Here is a 5,379-nt window from a genome sequence, read left to right as displayed (position 1 = left end):
TTAGTCCTCCTTTGTTTTGTTCTTACTTTTATATTATGTTAAAAATATTGGCTTTGCATTATGTACAAAGTGCATCTGTGGCCAAACCTGGTCAATAAAACAAAAAAATGGTATGTTGCAAGTGACCAAAGCAAAGAAAAAGTAAAGTATATTCATGTAAAATAGAAAAAGATAAAATATAAATGTAAAATATAATACTGTACAGTGGAATAGCTTGTTGTGACAATAAGCAGTGAATACACTTTTTTTTAAAACAACTATTTATCTTTGTCTGCAACATATGGGAATAGCATCATGGTAGAACTCCAGTGTGTTTATATGTTAACCATGAAAAAAAGGCACTGAATGATGCTCTGTTGTCTGGAACATCAGCAAATGCATCCATCCATCCGAGTGGATGTGTCTGAGGACAATTCCACAGTGGGTTTCCTGTGCAGGAGAGAAGACGGGTGATACAACGAAATGAGAGGCCCAACTCTCCATAGATCTCATTAGGCCGGTCATAACATTGCAACAACAGTGGAAGGCATACGAATTTGACTCGAGTTCCCTTCTCCCGCACATCTCCCAAAGCCTTAAGGTCAGCTCTTTTGCACCATCACAGACTCCGGGGTAAAGCTACAGACAGTACATGGCCGACTGTGGTCTGCTGACATGTTGGCCAATTGTGTTCAACAACAGTGAAGCATTACAAATGTTACGTTCATCTCAATAATAATCTGTGATTTAAAATACTCCTTGTATTTCGGGGGGAGATACTGTATAATATATGTGATATATGCATGACAAACTGGTAAGAGAAATGTTTATTATGATTTTTGAATAATTGGCATAAAGTCCCACAATTTTCCCAAACTTAGCTAAAGCATCAACAAACCTGCTGTCACAAAGAGCCATTGTGATCACCCTCTGTTTAATAGGCGCGACACAGGGCATATCCTCTCTGCTCCTATCATACTGCCATCACTATCTGTTACTACAGTAGGCCATTCCCCAGTCCTGTGCAACTTCAAGAGACTTTGGTCATGGGTTCGGCAAAATGCCTTTTTCACCACACCTAAAACAAACAATTGCAGAACATTTTTCATGTGATTGGCTGTTACATTGAGGTAGTGATGGTTCTAACTGACGTCCAGTGGTCTCCAGTCAGTGCAATACACTTTATTTGACTATTACGGGAGTAACTGTGGGTCAAACTTGATTGCGAGTGTAACGCGTAACGTTAACATTCCTGATAAAAATATAAAGGATTGCAAAGCTGTTTAGTCATAGTGCGCCTGTTTTGGACAGGAAATAACTTGTTGGATGGCTTACATTTTGTCTTTTAGCTATTACATATTTGGAAATAAAACATTAACGGTTACATTTTGATAATGAACACTTGGATAATTGTTTTAAACTAGGGGATAACCTTGATCAGAGCTATAACAACCAATGGTGAGCCTTTTTCTTAAATAAAACCAAATATCCACTAAAGCAAGTTAATTCTTGTTATTGCAGGGGAGTGCAAATTCCCAGAAATACAAAAGAATATGATATTTGTGATTGTGTTTGCCGGCAGTGATATCACACCACTGTGTATTCTCTATTAATGAACCTTTCTATCACACCAAAACAGATTATCTCAGCTCTGCATTTCTTACAAACAACAGTGTAAAGGCAGCATAATGGCAGAGTAATTATGAGCTGCGAATTGAAATATAGATTTACATCATCACTATGTGAAATCGTCAACAACTATGTGCTGTCTGTGGGGAACAGATATGAGTTTCTTTGGCTGCAAATCTTTTGTATGACTCAATTACTTCCGTTTTTCCAATGAAACTTCTTGTGGAAATGAAGAAACAGCAAAGTGAAACAATTTTTTAATCCATTATGTTCCTTTGACTGAGTTAGGTGTCTTGATTTGATGAAAAATCACAACATTAGAATCAGATCATTGGCTTACGGTGTCATAGTTCAACAAAGGAGTAGAATCGTTTGACAGAAATACCGACACAAGTTCTTACTGCCAAAAAGGTTATATACCTTTACACAGGCCCAGATTACCTACTTACAGTCATGTATGTCACAAAATTGAAAAAGGCTGGAGCCATTAATTAAATGATTTATTTTCAAGTTAATCAATAAGATATTAAAAAGAATGGGTTTTCCTAAACCAGGTTTATCTGATTTCCTTGGCAGTGCGCATCAACCTTAGAGACTTTCTCTTTTCTTATACTGTCCACAAGGTCATTGGCAATCTGGGAGGAAGAAATAGGGGAGGGCCTTGTACTCGAGTCCTCTCCTTGTGTGTGACCAGGCACACAAAGAGGGTAGTTAAGGGGTGAGAAAGTATAGCATTCATCCAAGGGTGAACAGTTTATTAATAGTTGTTGACCTTGAGACATTGTTGGTATCTCCAGATTTCAGTTAGAATGTTCCTCTCTAGGTTACCTTTACCCAGGGTTCTCCAACACGTCGCTTTTCATTAACTCGCCGCTCGACTATTGATTATAGAGTAGTAACGTTTCTTCTTGATTTTTCGGCCGCGGCTGGACAATATAGTTTTTGGTACCACTTTGCAATAAGACTACCCTTATAAAGGATTCATAAAGGGTTTATAATTAGGTTAGGAATTAGGTTGTAAACACTTTATTAATCATTAAGAACCATTTATAAACCAGTTCTAACAGTTTTCATACATCAACACAGGCTCACTATTTGGCAAGATGACTAAGCCTTATATTGGCTACTCAGCGAGAATCAACTCGGTGAGCAACAGATACCAAGGAAGCTGGCTGATGAAGAAGACGAAGTAAGCTAAGTAGCCAATATAAGGCTTAGCAGCACATATAAATGTGGGCTCACTATTTGGCAAGCAACCGTCACAGTTGCTCTGTTTATCTCATGTCTTATAAAAGCTTATTAATGATTTATAAAGTGTTCACAACCTATTTAAAACATGAATTACAAACTATTCGTAAACCCTTTATAAGGGTAGTCGTATTGTAAAGTGGTACCAAGTTTGTTTGTTTTTTCACACGAATATCAAATTGGTCAAGGAACAGATGTGACAGCGGCACAGCGACACCACACACGGAGTAGTCTGCTTTATCCACCAACACAAGCAACACCAGTCCAGAACCAACTGCTACGGCTTAGAGACACACAGGGATTTGTGTTTTTTGAAAAACACTCGTTATCGTCATGTCAGTTTTTTGGTGGATTTAATCAAGTCTTGGATTGCAGAGTATGAATGTCCTCTTGCTATTTTCAGTTGATAAAGACGTGTGTAAAGTTTGTGAAGGCAGGAGGAAAGCTTCCGCGATCACCGTCTCCTCTCCGTTCCTCCATACCCCGCCCCCTTCCTGTAAATAATGAGTGACAGGCTGATAGTGACCTGAAAGAAACTTTATTATTCACTTAATCACTGATTGAGATATGATGAATCTAATCTCATACATTCATGGGATTTATGTAACAGTAAGACAAAGAATAAGTGTGCATCCACATGCACTATTTTTGTATTTATATGCTGTTTTAAATACTCCTGTTGTCTGCTGTGTTCATACTCAAGTCCTGTGTGTGATGCCACATTCAGGGCATTCAGTGTCCTTTTTTTAACAGAAGACCGTAGCTATAAGCTGCAGCTAGACATCAGAAGCATTAGTTTTTTGTTTTGAGGATGGAACAATTTCACACACAGATATAGGGAGGCTAGACCTATAGAATTGATTTATTATGGTTTATAATTTAATGTCAAGAAGAAGAAGAAGAAGAAGAAGAAGAAGAAGAAGAAGAAGAAGAAGAAGAAGAAGAAGAAGTGTTCCGTGTCAATCCTGTGGAGATGGAGATGGAGGTTATAAATCTCCAAAATCATGTTTAGCTTAAGTCTCAGCAAAACTCACAACATTTCTGGAGCCTACCCAGAAAACTATAAGAACATTCACCAAGCAGCACTGAACATGTCTGCTTTATTTGGCTCTACATAGCTTTGTGAAGCAGCTTTTTCTGACATGAATGTCATGAAATCTAAATACAGAACAAGACTGACGAACATTTCAATGACTCTATTAGAGTGAAACTAAGTGGGTACACTCCAGCACCTCCATGCTGGACTCCATGCAGTGCCAGTCATCTCACTAACTGTAACAAAGAGTGAATGCTCTTATTTTACACATGTGCCATAAGATGCTTGTAAGGTGGTGATTAAGGACATTTATGGGAATTTTAAGTGATGTGGGCCATAATAATGTGTGAGAAATTGTCGTTTTCTTGGACCTTGATGTGAAGTTAAGATTTTTGATAAGGTATTGCAATTTCACACAAGTACAAAAGTAGCTTAATTCAACTGATGAGGGCTATGCGAACACATAATCACCATGATTTGGCCCCGTCCACATAGAGACAAAACAGATTTCGAACCGAAGTCGATTTAAAAAAAGTCTTCCGTCCACACGGAATCGGCTCAATAAATGTGTCCGCGTCCAAACAAAACCGCTCGAAACCGCTGGAGACGCTGTAGTACATATGCCGGGCCTGTAAGTGACGCTGTACTTCCGCCACAAAATACACCAAAAGCAGCGAATAAGACCCCCCGAGCATGGGCAGGGGTACTCAAATACAAATCTTAAAGGTCCAAAGAAAATGTTCAATAACGGTCATTCAAACTTTTAAACAATTGCAACAAGATTCTTAACACGAGGTTGCAAAAACAAAAATAATCTGTATGCAGCAGTTTTCATTGTTGTTGTGTCTGTGCTTGATCCCTCAGATTTGCAGTGTAAGAGCTGCAACGTTATGAATAAAGGCAGCTGCACCCTCTTTCATTCAGCATTCCCATTATTGCTTTATAAATGTCTTGCCCCCTTGTGTGTCCACTGAGGTTCGTCAGGCCCAACACATCTTCAACAAACTCCCCCTTTGCCTCATCATAAAAACTATAGGTTAGTTACGTAACCCCAGTTCTCAGAGTAACATGAAGTGAGATGTCTCACTATGGGATGCGCCTCATCCGCGGAGCAAACAGAAGCATCAATCTCATTACGCCAATCCTGATTGGCAGGTAATCTTGACGTCAGCGTCAGGGAATCCACCCCCTATAAGTAGCTTGCGCTACGCCGCATGCGTCATTCAAAATAAGCACCTCTTCTCGCTTCACCATAGCACATCTCTATATTGGTAGCCGGGCTAGCTCACACAGTCCACAGACGGAACCAAGCTATCCAAGCTAACTTCGGTCGACGGGCGCTCGCCGGCTACTTCTATATATACTTCTGCAAGAAGACTGTTAATACTAACACACCAGTTAGTATTGACAAATCGACCTCGTCCGTTTTTCTTACGGAAATAAAGGTTAAGGTTTGTATTTTTCAACACGTGTGTTGCTAGCTTGTC

This window comes from Notothenia coriiceps, unplaced genomic scaffold, assembly GCF_000735185.1.
Source record: "Notothenia coriiceps isolate Sejong01 unplaced genomic scaffold, NC01 NC01_scaffold00016681, whole genome shotgun sequence".
NCBI lineage: Eukaryota > Metazoa > Chordata > Actinopteri > Perciformes > Nototheniidae > Notothenia > Notothenia coriiceps.
This window is presented reverse-complemented; position numbering follows the sequence as displayed.